At 44.8% G+C, this 21,747-nt stretch overlaps 1 protein-coding gene across 2 annotated transcripts in view; it reads right to left on the reverse strand.

The window, feature by feature from the left end:
* The window catches only part of LOC144754139 (uncharacterized), a 586,760-nt gene that overhangs the window by 322,709 nt on the left and 242,304 nt on the right, over positions 1-21,747 (reverse strand). The gene's annotated exons all lie outside the window — the stretch shown is intronic.

Here is a 21,747-nt window from a genome sequence, read left to right on the forward strand (position 1 = left end):
CCGCCCTGAGGCGGGGGATATAGAATGCTATTGCCCCAATATGCCCCAAGGGGGGCAGAAAGACTGTGGCTATTCTTTTTTTTGGGGGGGACATTGGGATGCCCGTTCTGGGAAGCCCTCATCCCTACTAAGAGAAAAGCCAACATAATCGCTGACGCCTAGTGGACTGTCTGCTGCCCCGGGAGGCAGAATAGGGGCTACTGCCCCCATATGCCTCCTGGGGGGGCATAAAGGCTGTGGCATCTTTTTTTTTGGGGGGGGGGGGCATTGGCATGCCCATTCTGGGCCACCCCAAACTTTTTGGGGGAAAAATCCCTGGTGGGTAGTGGGCTTTCAGTCCCACCCCAGGGAGGCAGATAGTGGGCTATTGCTCCATCTGCCTCCGAGGGGGTGGCAGAAAGACTATAATTTTTTGGGGGTTGGAGGCCTTGACATGCCCATTCTGGGCAACCCCCACCCCTACCTATATATAAAAAAAGATTCCCTGGTGCTTAGTGGGCTCATTGCCCTATCTTCCTCCTGGCGGGGCAGCAAGTCTTTAGTTTTCTCTGTGGGGGTAGGGTGGGGGCATTTGCATGCCCATTCTGGGCAGACCCTACCACGGGCCTATAAAGAAAATATAATTCCTGGTGTCTAGGGTGCTTTCTGCCCGCATGGGGGAAGAAAGACTGGAATTTAGTGGGGGGAGGGGAGGGGTGGGGCAATGGCATGCCCATCTTTGGCAGAGCCCACCCCTAAATTAACCGTTAAAAATCCCTGGGGTATAGTGGGCTTTCTGCTCCCGCGGGGGGCAGATTGGGGACTACCGCCCCATCTGTACCCAGGGGGGTGCAGAAAGACTGTTATTGTGCTGGGGTGTTGGGGGCTTTGTTGTGCCCATAATGGGCAGCCCACCCTAATTTACAAATAAAAAAAATTCTTGATTTCTAGTTGGCTTTCTGACCCCCCAAGAGGGCAGAAAGTCTGGAATGTTGTGGGTGAGGGGTGGGGGCTTTAGCATGCCCAGATTGAGCAGCCCCCAACCCTAATTATGAATTTTCAAAAAGGTCCCTGGTATCTAGTGTGCTTTCCGCCCCTGTGGGGAGGGGGGATATAGAGGGCTAGTGCCCCAACAAGCCCCCAAGGGGGACAGAAAGACTGTGTATTGTTTTGGAGGCGTGGGAGCATAGAGAGGCCCATTCTGGGAAGCCCCCATCCCTACTAATAGAAAAGCCAGCATAATCGCTGGCCCTAAAGGACTTTCTGACCCCCGGGGGCAGAATAGGGGCTACTACCCCCATATGCCTCCTGGGAGGACATAAAGGCATCTTTTTTGGGGGGTGGAGGCATTGGCATGCCAATTCTGGGCACCCCGAAATTTGGGGAAAGAAATCCCTGGTGGCTAGTGGGCTTTCTGTCCCACTCCGGGGGGAGCAGATAGAGGGCCTATTGCCCCCATCTTCCGCCTGGTGGGGCAGCAAGACTTTAGTTTTCCTTGGGGGGTAGGGTGGGGGCATTTGCATGCCAATTCTTGGCAGCCCTCACTCAAGGCCTATAAAAAAAAGAATCCCTGGTGTCTAGGGTGCTTTCTGCCCCCACAGGGGTGGGGGTGGGGTCATTGGCATGCCCATCTTTGCAGCGCCCACCCCTAAATTGATCGTAAAAAAAACCCTGGAGTCTAGTGGTCTTTGTGCCCCTCAGGGGGGCAGATTGGGGGCTACCGCCCCATCTGCACCTGGGGGCAGAAAGACTGTTATTGTGCCTGGGGGGGTTGGGGGCATTTGCATGCCCATATTGGGCAGCCCTCACCCCTAATTATAATTTTCAAAAAAATCCATGGTATCTAGTGTGCTTTCTGCCCCTCTGGGGGGAGATTGGGGGCTACTGCCCCCAATGCTCAGGGGGCTGAGCTCAGGGTGGTGAGATAGCCCCCTGAGCATGCAGAAAGTGAAACTAAAATTAGCCTCTTGGCTCATTTCAGTTTCATTTTCATTGCAATGACGCCAGCGCGCGATCAGCATTGCAATGAAAATGTAAATTGGCCTCAGGAGGTTGGGGAAGCTCTTCCCCTACCTCCCGAGGCCAATAAAAAAAGGGAAACCCCTCTTTTGTCTGCAGCAGAGGGATTAGTGCCCCTGTTCTCATGACAGAATGGTGCAGTCATGAGCACCGGAGCACTGGTGCTCATGACGGAACCATTCCGTCATGAGCACCAAAAGGGTTAAAGAACCACTCTGCATCGCTCAATTCCTCAAAAAAATCATCAATATTTAAAAGAGGGTGTGAATCAACCCAAATTTCTTTATTCAAACTTCCAAGGTCAATGCACAAACGTATTTGGCCATTCCCTTTGTGGGCAACCACCAAAGGACTCAACGACTAACGACTAACTAGATTGAATGGGTTCAATGACCCCAAAACTGTGTAATCTATCAAATTCCTTCTTAAGATCCAACCTGAGGCTAAGCGGCACAGACCTATCCTTGTGCTTCACAGGGTAGCATCTTTCTTCACTTTAATTTTGAGCTTGAAACCAACTATCTTACCAAGATTGTTGGAAAACACTTTGGGAAACTCTTGTTCTAAACAAACGGAATCAGGATTGTCCTTGCTGACCAGAACTTGTTTGCTGGTACCAGGTCTTAACACCATGCTAAAAAGTCCATGGTGGTGCCATCCAAGAATATTTAAACCACGAACAGCCACATACATTTTTCCCTGAATTCTTGGCCCCCTAAAATTAAGCACATCTTCAATGAAGTCCTCCAAATCAATTCTGCATCCCCCGTAAGGAACTGGTGCCCTGTCAGGTGGAAAAAGGGGCCTGTCTCCCCAAGATTTCTTGAAAATATCATAGGTAATCATAGCACCAGCAACCACCAGAATCCACAAGCAGCTTCAGGCACACACCACCTACCAGCACATCAACATAAGAGTCCACATAATCAGCCGGCTCACGAGTAACAATACCATCATCTGTGACGACCACAATCATATCTTGTATATTTTGGACAAGTTTGCGCTCACACGTGGATTCCTCCTCCAATATGCAATTAACCTTGTTAGGTTTATTTATATTTGACTGACACACTTTTGCAAAGTGTCCCACTTTGCCACATTTATGACACTTAACATTCCCGGCAGGACATATCCTGTTGTCCTTCCCATGTGGTGCGTAACCACACCTCAAACAAATATTAGTTCTTTAAAAAACAAAACGTTCTCATTCATCTTATTGTCTTTATGTGAAGTGTTGCTAGAGGCATTAGAGGAAGCAATAGAATTTACAGACTCCTTTTGGGTGCAATTTACATTAAGCTCTTCAATAGACAGTTGTGCCAATTCAACACTTTTTGCCACCTTTATAACCTCTTCAAGACCTGGATTACCCATAGTAAGCAATTATTGTTGAATTTGATTGTCCCAACAATGTGCAATAAACTGGTCCCTGACCAACAGATCATGGAATTCTCCAAAATGGCATTCAGCACAGAGTTTTCGTAAAGCACTTATGTATGATTCAACATTCTCATCTTGTGATTGTGCATGCTTAAAAAGTGTATGTCTTAATACAACTAAGCTAGGTTGCACATCAAATTTGATAACAAGTTTCTTAACAGCTTCATGATATTCGTCAACAACTTTACCCTCGGCCAACACCAAATCAGGAGGATGTTTGTAGAGTTCTCGACCTTCAAAACCTAAGGTATGAAGTAGCAGACACTTCTTCCATTCTGCCCTGAAACATGAAGCTCCAATAACCCCTAAATACGTTTTGAAAGCATCAAACCATTGTCTCCTTTGTATATGAGGATTTTCTGGGCTTTCCAAAAATGGTGGTGGAGGATTAACTGACTGCATATTACCAGAAAAGTGAGACTACTTTATGGCCATCCTCCGGTAAATACCTCAAAGTTCCTGAGATAGCAAAATCCCAAGAAGGCTTCAGATCCCATGCCTTTCACGTGCCACAAAGTGGAACTCTCTGCATTTTCTTTAACAAAGAAAGAACAAGCTCACAGCTTTTCGAAAGCACCTTAAAACGTGGCTGTTCTCTCAGTAGGTTGTGACACATGCTAGTTATTTGAACAATCAGAAACCCCTGCTATGCAAAAAAAGAAATCATTAAAGCAATCCTTCTCAAGAAGTGCTTCCAGTGTGTGGTAATCCACAGTATCTGATATCAGCAAATGCCATACAATAATTGATTAAACAACTGCTAAAAGCCTGCTGTTCCAGCACCATTTCAAGATATTACTGGTGCAGGTGCCTGGAATCAGAGTACTGCAGTTATCCTATAGACTTCTAAAAGAACTGCTCTGGCAGAGACATGAACAGCTCGCCAGTGGTGTAATATTAGCCCCCGCAGCCTCTGTGGTGTGGGAGCCCCCTGAGCTCCATGGTCCTCTTCCAGCACTATTCATGCGCGGAGTGCCCCTGGCTTGAGATCTCCTGACTGGTTCAGTTTTGCTTCCATGCACTTTGTAGGGGGTGCCCTCTCAAGTGTTGTTACCTGATTCAAACTCCCCTAGTCCAGTCCAAAGATTGAACATTTGTTCATTGTGCTTTCTAGTCTTTACTACAGTACAATGACGCCCAACCATACGGAACCTTCCTCTGTTTTATAAGAACTTGTGTCTGAACATACTGCTACCAGATGACCTTCCTTCTTCACCATTGACTACTAATCTCAGTCAATCAATCAGGGGCTTATATATCATGGCTACTCTCCCTTGATGGTCTCAAGGAGTTGGGGTGCTGCTGGTAGCACTCGGTGGAGGATCATTCAAAGAGCCAGGTCTTGAGATACTTCTTGAATTGGGTCAGCGACGCGGATTGCCTGAGATGGAGGGTTCCAGGTCTTGGTGGCGAGGTAGAAGAACAAACTTCTCCCGGTTCTGGTATTGTGGATTCTGGGGATAGAGGCTAGGGCTTGTTGGGTGAAATGGAGTTGTCTGGCGGTTACGTGGAATGCAAGGCAATGGTAAAGGTATGCTGGTCCTTCGTCATGTAGAGCTTTGTAGGCGTTTACTTTGTGATAGCATTTCACAGATGCTCCACACATATAAGTGTAAAGATTCCAAAAGTAAATCTATTTTACGTCTTTCACTATGTCTCATAATTGTATTTTTAGGAGTGAAAATTCTATGGCAGAAGTACATGAACAATGCAAATTAACAGAATGTTAGCAGCTGTTGTTTACAGCCTGTTTTTTGACACTATTTTTTTGTATAAAATGCTCCATTGCTTCCAAAACTGTCATGAAGATGACTTCAGCACTTCCGTTTAGAGCATAATGACAGATTGAAATGTATTTGTATTTTTTTCAATTGGTATTAATTTTGTATTACAACACAAAATGATATTAAGTGAATTTCGCACACGCCTGCATTGTGAGCCCTACTGGGACCTCAGATGCAGCCAGTATTTGATCATTTTTTCAGATATTTAAATAAAGATATGATAACTGGACTCTTTCATTGTTAAGTGTAATTGTTAGAATTTACAGTTGTTGTTGGCAAGTAATGTACTACTCTATTTGTAAGGCACATTAACCAGTTAACCGTTCTTACCTACCACGTGACGATATAGAACCTGGGACAGTACAATGATGCCTGCCAAGGGAATGTCTGATCAATGCCCTCCCAATGCCATGACTCCTGAAACCCTTGCTGGCTGCCTAAAAAAATCCAAACTCTACAAATTGCTTGACCAGCAACTTCAGAAATGTATCCATAAGTAAGTTTGATGTTTTGTGCTACCTTTATATATGCCTGTATACACACCAGGCCATCATCCCTGACACACCCCATTGTCTCTAAGTTCATGGGAGTGGCTCTTATTGCCGGCACAGACTCCAGTCACTCATTGCCTGAAAAGTCAATTATTGAAATTGATGGCACCAAAATAGAAGATATGGGATGTGATGAATGAGTGTAAAATGTTGTTTGAAACTGGAATGTAAGTTAGTATTTAAGTATGACCCAAAGTCAAATGAAACATGAGATTCAACTGATGCACAGATATCCAAGATCAGAACATTAAAAATGACTTAAATCTTGTGGAGTTAAAACATAATTTAATAACTCACATATATCACTATAAATTGGTATTCTAGATACAAATTTACTTTCACACAATTTTACAAACAATTACTTAATAATGACTACTTCCTCAGAGAAAAATATCAACAGTAAGACATATTCTACATACAAACAAATTCTAACACAACCTCTATATAAACCCATTCCAGAATAAAAATCAGGTCTACACTTCAGTAAAAAAAAACACTCCAGATAAGTATGACAAATGAAAAGAAATATTCCATACATAAACAATGAATATCAAAACATGATTCAAGTTGAACTTGTTTAATCATGATACAACTACATTCTAAAATCATACATTAGCATTGAAGCAGTTTTCTAGATAAAAACAATTACCAACAAAGCATCGTTCTAGATTTAATGTTAGACAATAAAATGCAAGTTCAGGTGCAAGCAGTCAACTGTAGATCATTTCTCTATACCACTGTCCAGCTTAAATACCATTTGAGAAGCACGCAAGGACAATAGAATGTATTCTTCATAATCTGATAGCCAATAAAACAACAATCCTGATACAATTGTTCAACCATAAACATATTATTACATAAACTATTGGTCAAAATCGCCATTCATAATCAGATAACCAATAAAACAACATTCCAAATACAATTGTTCAACCATAAAAATATCATTACAGAAAATATTTGTCAAAATCGCCATTTTAAAAAAAACAATGACAAATTACAGTTCATTCAATGAATAATATAAGTCCATACCAGTTGTAATCAGTGTGGCATTAGAGAACTAAACTAAACTATATACAACTAATCAACAATAAATACCATTCCAGACACCAATGATGAACAGTAATACATAATTACATGAAATTGTTTTAGTGATAACATAATGTCAAATATTAAAGTCAATAATAAACATATTTCCTGACACAACTCCTGAACAATTAAATACCATCACAGGAACAATTAACAATGAGGAAAATTCTGCAAAGAACCATTAAACAATGCAACATTCTTCTAGATAAAATGTTGGACAATCAAAGAGAATTGGGACAGTCAAGAATGTGCAAATAATTATAGAAATATATAGTTCACAACACAAAATGTTTTGGATAAATCGAACCACTAAAACCTATTATATATACACCTTCTCATCAATAAAATGTGTTAGTGGATACAGCTTTTAAACAATAAAATATCGATCAAGTTCATCAATAGACACTGCTTCATGTCCAACCAGTCATATGAAGCATTACTCTGAACACACCTCTACAACTCTAAATCCCTGTTCCAAACTGAACTGTTCAGTATCAAAACAACAGTCAATGTTCTGTTGTTCCAAAATAAAACACCATTGCAGACTCAACTGTTCAACAGCCAAATGCCAATCTATTTAATAAATTAAAACAAACAGCAACTCAGCCATTGTTTAACTATGAAGTATGCTTAAAGACACAGATGTTCAATCATAAAAACCATTCCAGATAAGAACATTACAGCACTATCCTAGATTAAAGAAAAGAAATGAGCAATCACTCTAGATATTCTATCCAATTGTAAACAACATCCCAAATATTCTGTTAAATATTGAAATAGCTCCAAGACACCCCCGGGTATTCGCACGCTCAATAAATCTAATTAACCTAACATAACAAATACCATTCAATGTGAAGATCTTTTGCAAAAAAAACCCTTTCCAGAAGCAACTGTTCACCAATAAAGTATTGTTCTAGCATCAAATGTTCAGTAGTAAGACACAGTTCCACATGCAACCATTCAAAATCAAATAGTGGTTTAGAAATTGCTGTATAACAATATTGTAACATTCTCAATATAAATTTACAATAGTAAAATATAATTCTGAATTTAACAGTTCATCATTTTAGACACAATTGTACAACAATCAAAGACAGATACAACTATTCATAACAAAACACCATTGCTCATACACCTATTCATCAACAAAGCTTAATGTAACATGCAAATCTAAAAAAATTAAATACAGTTCCAAGTACAACCATTTAGCTGTAAAACAATAATTCACATACTGCTTTGTATCGCATGCTAAATGTATGGAGCAGCTTCTCCTATACATTATGTGATGTTATTTCTTCTTTCCACTCAAACGAGTTCCAAACTTTCTGTCTCTGACAATAATCTCACTGAAATAGCAGATGTTCTGAGATATTACTTGGACCTTTTCCCTCTTGCCATGTGCATTGTTCCAATAACATAACGTTCAGCCTTGTCCCACCAGAATTAGTTTGTGTCTCTCCAGTGAAGAAATACATGATCTCCTTGATTGCAATGACTTCTGTAAACCCTCCTCCAACTTTGATTGCCCCAATCACGACCTAGCATTATACTTTCCTATTTTCCTTCAACATAGATCTGAAAAAACAACGGAGAGAGCTAGGACTGGATGTGGGCCGTCCTTGTCCCTGGTAAGGTATTATGAAAAAAAAATTGGATGGACCTGTCTAGCACAATGTCCGACATTGCAGTGTCTGGCACCACAGGGTGTTGTTAGAAGAACCCTCACACATCAACCTAGGTCATGCTTCATCATCGGGTTCCCAGTTGAGTAGCCGAATGCTACTTAGCTGTGCTGTGACACCTGATTATAGTGGAGCTGGTTTTTGTGATAGTGTGACAAAGTGGTGTTTCAAAAATATCTCTGGAACTGACTAGAAGCATTTTATTCCTAGTTGCCCAGGATACGTTAAAAAAAGGTGGATAACTCAGAAAGACTGTTTGGTTGAGTCTTAGTTATCTGTTAGGTCGACATGTTTCAGACCGTATAAAAATGAGTAGGGCTTTCTTCAGGACCGTGTTCAAAGTTCAGTAATTCTCCCTATTCACAAAAAAGGGGATCATTTGATACCGGGTAATTATAGGCCCATAAGCCTGATTGATTGCATCCAAAAAAATTCTGCTAGGGGGGTGCTATGTAAAATTCAGGCATGGATGGAGGACTGTCATATCCTATCTGATTTGCAAGCAGGGTTTCGCAATGCATTAGCGCAGTGGACCAGGTTTGAAAGTTTATTTTCATATATTGGCATACTGTAACAATGGAGAGAGGCACTATCGACGCTGCCTTTGTAGACCTAAAGTCAGTATTTGACTTGGTGCCCCGACCTAAGTTGTGGCACATCCGCGGCACATCTTGCTAAAACTGGGCATGCCGCTTGAACTCTTGGCTCTTGTGGTCAAGTTACATACACTCTAATAAAAGAGAGAGGGACCCCACACCAAAGGGATGGAGTACCACAATAGACTTTCGTCAAGTAAAAATGTCCCTTTGGGACACCTTACTAGTAGGCCATACGATCTCAAGCATACAAGTATAATGACTGGAGTGTGCTGACACGCGGGACGCCGGTGATTTTATGCATTAAGGTGATATTTGCCCTTTACTTCTATTTAAAAAAAGAGACAAGGTACTTGAAGCGATTGCCGTTTCGATACTGGGCGATACTACTACACATTATTGTGGTACCCGGCTTGGCAGAATTTGATATACGAAGAAATCGCAAATACGCTGCGTGGGACTAAACCAGTTAATGTTTATGACTATTTAGAAGCCCATTAGGAGTCTCTTTTTTAATCTACCGCGTGTCCAGGAGACATTTCATGTTGAAAAGACTGAACTATTGAATTTTTATTAGCCGATTGCTACCTAGCCAGAGATATTGATCCTGGATATTAATCACTATTGCAATATCAAGCATCGCATGAGATTGCCGGTCTACAGTAGTCTACTCTCGCAGGACGAGAGGACTGGAAAAGGACATCAGAGGCATCTACCCATGCTGGCAGTTGAGCTTGAAATAGTTCTTTAGAAATTATTGGGAAGACATTATATGTATTCCTGATGAAGGTGGCTTTACTAGAAGGTCCGCCGAAACGCGTCGATGCAAAATGAAAGGAAGATTATGTTCTATACTAATTGAAGATAATTCTGACGCTCTGCTGAATTAAATCTCTGGCTGTGACCTACTTTTTACCAATAGGAACATATTTGTTCCCTTTTTTAATTGTCTGTCCCTGTTTTAAATTATTTTATGATGTACTGTTATATGAATAAACTGTTTAGTATTTTCTCATAATTTGTTTGTTTGTACATTGTGCCTTGCTAGCATAGTATCACATTAAGGTTGTTGTTTTCATTTGTGTATGCTTGAGATCGTATGGCATACTAGTAAGGTGTCCCAAAGGGAAATTTTTACTTGATGAAAGTCAAGTTACATACAGACAATTTCGCTCAGGTCAGATGGGACACGGCAGGCGGTACTACTGAAAAATTCCCGGTTGAGAAGGGGGTAAGACAGGCGTGCATCCTAGCACCCACCCTCTTCTCTATGTACATCAACGGGGTAGTGAATTATTTTGAAGATTTTACCACAGATGCTCCGTTTCTAGCTGGGGTCAAGACCCCATTACTAATGTACGTCAATGACACTCTCATTCTTTCAAAGACGAGACAGGGACTTCAATGTGCCCTCTCAAGATTCGAAGAGTTTTGTGCAGACCACGATCTTATCGTAAACGTTGACCGAACTAAGTACATGGTCTTGCACAATTCTAAAAAAAGTCATCGGCAACATTAGAATTAAGCAAGGGTCTTTGGAGCAAACAGAGACCTTTTCCTATTTGGAGGTATTAATTGACAGAAAACAGAACTGGAAGCCACAATTAGACTGCCTTTCTCTAAAACACGCCCAACCTTCTGGTGCTCTGCTCAAGGAGCACAGACGCTCACATAGTAAACCCATAGCTCCCGTGCTACAGATTTACAATGCAAAAATTGGCGCCTCAATCCTATATGGGGTGGAGTTGTGGGGACATGCCAATTTGGATACCTTAGTGGTGGGCCAGAATAAATTCCTAAGGTCCCTAATTGGCCTCCCCCAATCTACTCCCTTAGTACCTCTTCTTTTGGATTTGGGATGCCATTCAATACGGGATGTGGCACAATATAGGCTCCTAGCTTATTGGAGGCGGCTTTGGGTGACCCCTGAGCTTGCACATTATGCCCAGGTCCTCTTAGAAGTGAGGAATTTAGACGTTAACTGGAAAATAGTGTGGTTTAGTTGTGTTAAAAACGTATTATGTGAGCTGGGGATGAGCCGTTTGTGGACCGCCACAGCCGGAAGTGTATTTCCAAATAAACTTGAGCTAAGGCAGCCTATTGGAACTTTATTAACTCGAAACGTTTTACATCTTGTTCCAGCCGTACTCTGTCCAAAGCATTTCTTGAGATAAAACACGAGCCCAAATATGAGGGGTATTGGGACTTCATCCCTTCAACGTGAGATAGGAAATTTTTCCACCAGTTTAGGGTGGGATCCTTGCCCACACATACTTTTACCTCTAAATGGAGTAATGCAAACACCAGCATTTGTCCTTTCTGTACAGATACAATTGAAAAGTTGGCTCATATCCTTTTTGTATGTCAAGCCTACACCAAACCCAGAAGCACCTGGTTGAAACCCGTATGTTCTAATCTAGGCACTAGGTCCAGTAGTGAGGCTTTCCGAATTTTAAAAAGTTCAGTGGAAGGCCCGATTGTGGTTGCTACAGCAAAGTTCCTGGGCTGGCTGTGGGTGATTAGATGGAATAAAATGAGAAATTTGTAACTGTCCACGTTGTTTCATACCCCCGTATCTCTATTATAGCACTTTGCACTCTCTTGTACTGTGGTTCCACTCCCCTATACATATAAATTTAAATATCAATGTCAATTTTTTTAACACACAGGATTCGTGCTGTCAGCATCACTTTTCCTCCTTCTGTTTTTGTAACAGGCAGCAAGATGGCTCAACCTTTTTCTCCATTCCCAAATAGGTAGTGAGACTAAGGGTCCCACGCCCACAGGTTCTGATTTGCGTTGTATTTTCGTAACCAAAGTAAATATAATTTAACTTTAACTTTGCTAAAGTGATATGGACCAAACTTTTGGCCCACATTGTACATAGAAATTACAGCTATTTCACATACAGCGCTCCATCCGATACTACACCATGGAGTATGAATGCAGTTATCTTGACCTGATTTACTGCGGCCATCATGCATTTAGTACTCCCCTAGAAGCACGATGGAGGCGCTATGTCTAGCCCTGTCAGGAGCATGTGTTTTACCACCAGAAAGCTCCTTTGTATGACTCTTTTGGAATTTATATGTTAAATGTTGTACTGTGTTTGTCTTGTTATTTTCCTTTACAGGTAAATTACAGCAGGTGGACACGAAATACGGTTAGTCCCCACAGCATAAGCTAGCATACTTTAGCGCGTGTGCCACTTAAAATGCGAATACACGTGGCGTAACAATTTTCTGCCACCCACTATCACTTTTTCACCATATTTTAATAATACTTTGACCATGGTCCTGAAGAAAGCCCTACTCATTTTTATACGGGTTGAAACATGTTGACCTAACAGAGAACTAAGACTCAACTAAACAGTGTTTCTGAGTTATCCACCTGTTTTTATGTATCCTGGGCCACTGGGAATAAAATATTTCTAGTCAGTCAGAGTACCAGAGATATTTTTATTACACCACCTCATCACACTATCACAAAAAACAGCTCCACTCTAATCAGGTGTCGCAGCACAGCTGAGTAGATTTCGCCTACTCAGCTGGGAACCCGATGATGAAGCATGACACCAACTAGGTTGGTGTGTGAGGATTCTTCTAACAAACCCCTGCGGTGCCAGACACTTCAATGTCGCACATTGTGCTAGACAGGTCCGTCCAATTTTGTTTTTGATGATAACTTCAACATAGATCACCATGTACCATTCTCTTTTTAAGAAAAGTAAATCATTAAACCTTCTTTCACATGCCACTGTAGCCTATAATTCATGACGCCATTTCCCAGAGCAGCCTTTTAGTCTCCTTAGTCTCCTCTCCACATCTTTGAAGCAGCAGCAAAACCCTGATCTAAAGTGGCCAAATCTGTTGCCAATCTCAATCTCTGGGGCAAGCAGTGCAGTGAGAAAAAGATGGTGGCCGCCTCGGAGGCCGATTGCAGCACTAGCGAGCCGTGCTGGGTCGATGGCAATCTAAAAATCGCTGCAAGATAGTTTACCCATGAACTAGTGAAAAGAGGTTACCTGCAGATGTATCCTCGCCCCCCACCCTTCATGCGGGTGCAACAGACACATTACAGCAATATTAGCGTGGTTTGGTCAAAGCTCGGCACCCAACTAATCAGGCATGCCATGTGGGAGTACCTGACCTACCTGTCAACTCGGAGACTGCTGAGCATTCGAGGGAGCACGGAGATGGCTCGAAGACCGCCAACTATGCCAGATCAAAGGGGGCAGCCACGGCCGCCCGTAAACTTCGCGAGATACTGTTGGGTCAAAAGCCGCAGACCAGATGACTTATGCCGGATCCGCCAAGAAGGGAGAAAGGTGGGACTTCAATGAAGAGCCGAGCACCCAGCCCCTCAGTCGCTGGCATGCTGATGCGTGGGAAAGTATAGCAGCCAGAGAACAACCCCAGCCACAGTAACACTGAACGCCGAGAAGGGGCAAGAAGAAAGAAAAACGAAGAGGTGAGCCCTGTTGAGACCTCAGATTTATTGCCATATGTCCCAGGTTTTATGGGCTTAAAAACATAAGTAATATCGATGGGCTGAGACCGGAGGTCGAGGTGGAGGGGGAGGTGGGTGACTCCCCACCACGCCAGCACCTCGATATAGGTGAGCAGGTGGGGGTCACCACAATAGCACCCGATGGATAGGGCAGCAGAAGGGGTACACCGACAGCCCTGGTCCCCCTAGTGATACTCCAAAGTGTCACCACCCTAGATAAACGGTTTGAAATTAACCCAGGTAAGAATCTTATAAATGAAGGATTCACGCACGGAGAGGGAGGGGAGTTCTGGGTCTCAGCCTCTGAACCTGTACCCGAATCAATAAAAAATAGCAACACTACTCTGCCAACAGAGACACTCACTGGTGAGAAAGACAGAATTGATATTGAAAAGGACCCCAGTGACTGCTTCTTTTCAGTTTCGGAGGGTGCAGAGTGGTCAAATGTGGATAGGAGCTCATCACCAGGGACCAGTAATCTAGACTCTGGTCCTGATCCTGAGAGCGAGCTAGACCTCCCCATTACGGCTAAAAAATCTGACTTGAAGGCAGGTCGGCAAGGGCGGGGAAGAAAGGACCTTAAATGGGATTACTCATCTGCCACCCCTCTAACGGGTCATATAACAGGTAAATCGGAATCCCCGGCTGAAACCAGCACTACCCCGCCCCACATTGGAGACAATACATCAGGTTATTATCTCTCACACGGTGGAAGTGCAACAAGATTGTCGAAAGGCACAGACTGCAATGAGAACAAGCATTGGAAATGCAATAGGTCTCGCAATAGAATAGTTAGACATTTTTCTTTTTGCAAATGGAAGAGTGGAGTTGCGTGGATGAGTAGCGTTGCGTGGATGAGTGGCGTTGCGTGGATGAGTGGCGTGTGTGAGTGGCGTTGCGTGTGTGAGTGGCGTTGCGTGTGTGAGTGGCGTTGCGTATGTGAGTGGCGTAGCGTGTGTGAGTGGCGTTGCGTGTGTGAGTGGCGTTGCGTGTGTGAGTGGCGTTGCGTGTGTGAGTGGCGTTGCGTGGATGAGTGGTGTTGGAATGCAATAAGTATCGCATTAGAAAAGTTGTAGTTATTGGTCTTGTAAATGACATAAATTTTTTTTTTTTGCGATGTTAAAATTGCTATATTGATGGCTTTGTCATTTACAATGCCAATAGTTATAACTTTTGCAAATGTGACACCTATAGCATTTGGAATGCAACATGTTTAGTATTTACGTGACTTATATGGCAGCTCTGGTCATTATGCTACATCTCTAGATAGTTTTATCTTCCGCAAATGTGACACCTATTGTAACACAATATGTGTTGTGAGGGTGAGTGAGGGTGAGGGGATGAGGGTGAGGTGTTGAGGGTGAGGGGTTGAGGGTGAGTGAGGGTGAGGGTGAGTGAGGGTGAGGTGTTGAGGGTGAGGCGTTGAGGGTGAGTGAGGGTGAGGCTGAGGTGTTGAGGGTGAGTGAGGGTGAGGAGTTGAGGGTGAGTGAGGGTGAGTGAGTGTGAGGGGTTGTGGGTGAGTGAGGGTGAGGATGAGTGAGGGTGAGGGATTGAGGGTGAGTGAGGGTGAGGGTGAGGGTGAGTGAGGGTGAGGCTGAGGGGTTGAGGGTAAGTGAGGGTGAGTGAAGGTGAGGCTGAGGGGTTGAGGGTAAGTGAGGGTGAGTGAGAGTGAGGGTGAGTGAGGGGTTGAGGGTGAACGGTTGAGGGTGAGTGAGGGTGAGGGTGAGGTGTTGAGGGTGAGTGAGGGTGAGGGGTTGAGAGTGAGTGAGGGTGAGGCGTTGAGGGTGAGTGAGGGTGAGGGTGAGTGTGGGTGAGGGTGAGTGAGGGTGAGTGAGGGTGAGTGAGGGTGAGTGAGGGTGAGGCTGAGTGAGGGTGAGTGAGGGTGAGGGGTTGAGGGTGAGTGAGGGTGAGGGGTTGAGGGTGAGTGAGGATGAGGGGTTGAGGGTGAGTGAGGGTGAGGGGTTGAGGCTGAGTGAGGGTGAGGGTGATTGAGGGTAAGGGGTTGAGGCTGATTGAGGGTGAGGGTGAGGGGTTGAGGGTGAGTGAGGGTGAGGTGTTGAGGGTGAGTGAGGGTGAGTGTGGGTGAGGGTGAGTGAGGGTGAGGGTGAGTGAGGGTGAGTGAGTGTGAGTGAGGGTGGGGGTGAGTGAGGGTGAGTGAGTGTGAGTGAGGGTGAGGGTGGGTGAGGGTGAGTGAGGGTGAGGTGTTGAGGGTGAGTGAGGGTGAGGAGTTGAGGGTGAGTGAGGGTGAGGGTGAGTGAGTGTGAGGGGTTGAGGGTGAGTGAGGGTGAGGGTGAGTGAGGGTGAGGGGTTGAGGGTGAGTGAGGGTGAGGGTGAGTGAGGGTGAGGCTGAGGGGTTGAGGGTAAGTGAGGGTGAGTGAGGGTGAGGCAGAGGGGTTGAGGGTAAGTGAGGGTGAGTGAGAGTGAGGGTGAGTGAGGGGTTGAGGGTGAACGGTTGAGGGTGAGTGAGGGTGAGGGTGAGGTGTTGAGGGTGAGTGAGGGTGAGGGGTTGAGAGTGAGTGAGGGTGAGGCGTTGAGGGTGAGTGAGGGTGAGGGTGAGTGTGGGTGAGGGTGAGTGAGGGTGAGTGAGGGTGAGTGAGGGTGGGTGAGGGTGAGTGATTGCGAGTAGCAAAAAAATCGTATGGAGCCTGGGGCGTAGCGCAGGCTCCTGCAGGGGGAGGCTGGGACAGGCTGGGGTACCCCTTGAACTCAATTTCTACGACTATCCCTGAGTTGTGAGAAACTGGTGAGGGGGGGGATTCGGAAGGACGGGGTGACATCATGTAGATTTACACCATGGCATCGTGCTCCACAGCAAGCGAACGTCTCCCACAAACGGCAACATAGCGCGGCACAAAAACTCGGACTTTTTCCCCTGAGGGAAACACGCACAGGCCTGCAGAACGGCTTATTTCCACCCTGTCAGAAATGGCACCTCAGCATGTGCCTTCCCTCGTCACTGAACAGGGCATATTGAACAGGGTCGAGGGCTGGAGGGCTGGCAGCTCGTCCTGTTCTCTTCCGTGAATGTCTAGCTGATTTGTCTTGCCAATAAAATATTATTTAACCGGGAGATGGAAACGTGCAGAGAAATGGATAGAGAGTGAGCGGAGACAAATGGAGGCGGGGGCTGGGGAGAGCGAGGGTAGGGAAACAGACAATAGGAAAAAGTAGAAACAGGAAACATGCAGCAATGGAGAGAACACATCAGAAGAGCAGCTGTAAAATGGGATTGCGAGAGGGAAAATGAAAGGACATGTGGGACAGAGGAGAAGAGCACGAGGTGACCCAACAGGAGTAGATGGGTACTGGGGAGACATGACAGAAGTTAGAGATTAAATAGGTGCGACGGGGGTAAGAGGGCTGAGATATAGGGGTGCTTAGAGCGACGGAGATGCAGGGAAGGAGAGTGACGGTCACAGAAGGGGAGAGGTGTATAGAGATGGCGGGAGGCGGAACTATCCCTGAGTTGTGAGAAACTGGTGAGGGGGGGGGATTCGGAAGGACGGGTGACATCATGTAGATTTACACCATGGCATCGTGCTCCACAGCAAGCGAACGTCTCCCACAAACGGCAACATAGCGCGGCACAAAAACTCGGACTCTTTCCCCTGAGGGAAACGCGCACAGGCCTGCAGAACGGCTTATTTCCACCCTGTCAGAAATGGCACCTCAGCATGTGCCTTCCCTCGTCACTGAACAGGGCATATTGAACAGGGTCGAGGGCTGGAGGGCTGGCAGCTCGTCCTGTTCTCTTCCGTGAATGTCTAGCTGATTTGTCTTGCCAATAAAATATTATTTAACCGGGAGATGGAAACGTGCAGAGAAATGGATAGAGAGTGAGCGGAGACAAATGGAGGCGGGGCTGGGGAGAGCGAGGTTAGGAAAACAGACAATAGGAAAAAGTAGAAAGAGGAAACATGCAGCAATGGAGAGAACACATCAGAAGAGCAGCTGTAAAATGGGATTGCGAGAGGGAAAATGAAAGGACATGTGGGACAGAGGAGAAGAGCACGAGGTGACCCAACAGGAGTAGATGGGTACTGGGGAGACATGACAGAAGTTAGAGATTAAATAGGTGCGACGGGGGTAAGAGGGCTGAGATATAGGGGTGCTTAGAGCGACGGAGATGCAGGGAAGGAGAGTGACGGTCACAGAAGGGGAGAGGTGTATAGAGATGGCGGGAGGTGGACGAGGAAAATGGTTAGAGAAGGAAAGATGAAGGAAGCACGAGGGAGAAAAGGAAGACGTAAGAGGGTGAAAATGCGTTGAAAACAGAAAAGATTAATAGGTGGGGGAGAGGGCTAGCGAGGGGAGAGCAACAGAATAGACAATCGTGATTAGAGGGTGAAAGGAAGAGAGATGAGAGATCGTGGGACGGAGGTGAAGAGAGAGATATTCGTATAACGTGTAAGAGGAGATAGCTGGAGTGATAGATGAGTTGAGATGAGGATGAGGGACATCGAGAGGTAGGCGATTAAATGGAAACGTATTGAAAGGAGATGGTCAGTTGGAGGAAATTAACAAACAAGACGGAGGGCATTGCTGTGGGGAGGGGGTGGAGGAGAAATGCACACGGCGGGCAGGGGAGGGGGCGGAGCGGGGAGAGCGGCATGTGGGTGTGAAGAAGCCGGGGCCTTTGAAGTGAAGCTAAGCTTCACTTCAAAAGGTGTCGGGAGGAATGTGGCTGAGGGAACAGACGGTGATTGCGGCTGAGGGAACTGATGTGCACGCGCTTTTAAGCTCAATGCACATGCGCATTGAGCTTAAAAGTCACGGGCACTGCAAGGAATCGCCACGATTCCTTGCTTCTTAGTTAAAGGTTGTTTAAGCCGCAATAGGCTCGCAAGCTCGATGCGCATGCGCATCGACAGGCGAGACCTAAAAATGCAAGGAACCATAAGGAAATTTCGAAGGCATGCGTAAATGTGGGAGAGAGGGTGACAAATCTTGAGGAGAGAATAGTTTTGACGGAGGCGGAAGCGGCAAATGCATCCGCCCAGGTGGAGGCTCATGACTCACAAATCAAGGACATCCAGTGGAAGCTGGAGGAGTTCGAGAATAGGCAGAGGAGGAATAACCTCAGGATTTTGGGAGTTCCTGAGGGGACTGAAGGTCAAAAGGGCATTTGTAATCGATCTCTTCAAGTCCGCCTTCCCAGAGCTATCTGAATGGAATTGGGCTGTCGAAGTCCAGAGGGCTCACCGTACACCATTCATACCCCGAGTTCAAGCAAAAGAGGGGGATAATCTTCGGGCAATTTTAGTGTTTTTAGGTAATTTTCTTTTGAGACAGGTAATTGCAGAGAAAACCAGACCAGAAGCAAGGAGATCAAATGGTAAAATCTAATTTTTTGTCCGCCCGGACTACTGTCATTTAACAGTCGAGAGATGCTGGAGACTGATACAGTTAATAAAACCTTTTCAAGACAAGAACATCCAGGTTTACTCCAGAACCAGGTAGGGCTTTGTTAACACTTGCCAGGATAACAAAGGAATTTGGCCGTCATTCAGGGTACTGTTTAAATGAGGGTAAGACTCAGATAATATGCACCAATAACATCATTAAAGCCGATTAGAGATATGTGGAATCGGCAATTTATTTGGGAGTCAGGATTAATGCAACATCAGATCAAATAATCTAGGAAAATTTCATACCGCTTTTAAAAACAATAATGGCAGACCTGAAAAGAATCGATGCACTACATTTGTCTTTAATAGGAAGGGCCAATGTTCTGAAAATGACCATGTTTCCCAAAGTTTTAGATCTTTTCCGTGCCACACCGTTTATAATTGAGGAGGGTTTGTTAAAATCTATAGAAGCAATCTTCATGAATTTTTTATGGCAGTATGGTAAGATCAGGTGCTCAATTAAATTCATGTCCCTTCCACAGGAAAAAGGGGGGTTAGGAATCCTAATGTCAGGTTTTATCAGTAGGTATGTTTACTAAACCAGATGGCAATATTATTTGATCGAGCCACTAACATGGCCGATACACCTTGGGGTAACCAGAACCTCCCCTCTATCTATGAGTTGTTATTGGGCAGAGAGGCTGAGGGATTGGTATTAAGGAGAACGGACCGGCTGTACTATAAGAAAATGCGCTACAAGGTCGTAGGTAGTGTTAGGGGGTTCTGGAAACTTGTACAAAAGTTATTGGCAATTCCGAAAATGTACTGTCATATACCATTATGGAAATCCAGTATTTTTCCACAGCTTAGTAATGATGTAATGTGGAAGTGCTGGGCGCAACAAGGAATACAGCAGGAGATGTCATGAAGGGGAATACTGTGTTGAAATTTGGGATCGTCCAACAGAGATATGGCATTTCTGCTAATCAAGGGTTTAAATTCGCTCAGATCTTCCAAAAATTAATGGCCATGAGACCCCGGATCTCCCTGGAAGATAGAAGTAATCTGCTGGACTACCCATTAAGTGGCGGTAGCAACATTGTGACCAGAATTTGGTATTAAGGCTCGAAAGGCATTCCATCCCCAGATTGATTACCTGCATGGTGTCACGAAGGTAGGATACAGTAATTTCTGCCAGAGGTTTAAGAAAAAAGTCCACATATTTGCAGAGTGGTTCGAGGACCGAACCGCAACCAGACACAAGGAGTCGGCCAGGGGTTTGCTCCATGTTCTTGTGCACTTAGGGTAGGGTGTACACAGTAGGTAGACATGGTTGCTTTTTATTAAGGTATAGAAACTCCAAGTCAGATAGGAATCCAGCCGCGGGCCGTGGAGGGAGTTACGGTGGGGCAGGGAGGCGGGGAGGGGCGGGGTGGAGGGTGATAAAAAACCAGCATAGGGATAATTGCAGGTAAGTAAACAATTTAATTAATAAAACGAATTTCGTAGCGCGCACTGCATCGCATTTTGCGATGCAAGGCGCACAACCAAATTCGTTTTATTAATTAAATTGTTTACTTACCTGCAATTATCCATATGCCGGTTTTTAGCACCCTCCACCCTGCCCCTCCCCCTCCCAGCCTCCCTGCCCCACCGTAACTCCCTCCACGGCCCGCGGCTGTAGGAATCCCATCTCCTTTCCCTTCTCAGTAGTTTTCAGGATAATAGTGTGGATCTTCTTCGTGGGGTTGCTCCCCAGTTTTGAATAGCTCACCCCATCATCCAATTGGGAGTATATTACTCTTTTATAATCATCCACATTTTGGACCACAATTGCCCCACCCTTATCAGCAGGTTTGATCACCATGGAATGGTTATTCTTCAATCCATCTAATGCCAGTTGTTCTGCAGATGTCATATTATGTTTCACATACTTCCTGGATGAACTGATCTTCATAGCCTCACGTAGGACCATACTCTCAAAGGTTAGTATTCAATGAGTTACTATCTGGGAGGTAGGGGTAAAGGTCGACGCAGCTCGTAGTCCTGTGTGTGATGGTTAAGCATGGGCGGCAAGTTCCTGAAGTGGTACCTCAAGCGAATCTTCCTGAAGAAGTGATGTAGTTCTGTTTGGACAGTGAATTTGTTGGAAAACATTGTCGGTACGAATGACAAACCTTTGTGGAGGATCCGTGTCTCATCCTGGGTGAGCTCACGCGAGGATAGATTAATAATTTGGTGGATTATCATCTGTACACTCATCGTCTAATTTGGATTTTGCCGTGTTGTTCCTCTGGGAACCTGACCTGTTTCTGTGCCTGGTTCTGTCCCCATTGTCTCCCTCCATCTCAGCTTTTAGGGAGCAGCTTAATAGTTGGTTATTCACTCAGGAGTCTGTATAACTAGTTGCTGGTATTCTGCTACCGCCAAGGCATCTCTTGAATATTTGCACATTTAGAAATTCTATAAATAAAGAAACACCAGCTGATATAAAAACAAACCCTTACAGCAATCCTTCTCTGGAAGTGCTTCCAGAGTGAGGTAATCCAAAGTACCTAAAATTCAAAAACTCTATCCTATGAATCATTAAAAATGAATGTAAAACCTGCTATTACAGCTGCATTTCCAGTCCAGATAATATTCGCGAAGGTGCCTGGAAGCAGAGGACTTCAGTAATACTATAGACAGCTATAAGAATTGATCTTGCTATGTTAGGAGCAGCTCCCCTGGTCTAAACGAAATGTTGAACATTA

The sequence above is a fragment of the Lissotriton helveticus genome, chromosome 5_1 (assembly GCF_964261635.1).
Source record: "Lissotriton helveticus chromosome 5_1, aLisHel1.1, whole genome shotgun sequence".
NCBI lineage: Eukaryota > Metazoa > Chordata > Amphibia > Caudata > Salamandridae > Lissotriton > Lissotriton helveticus.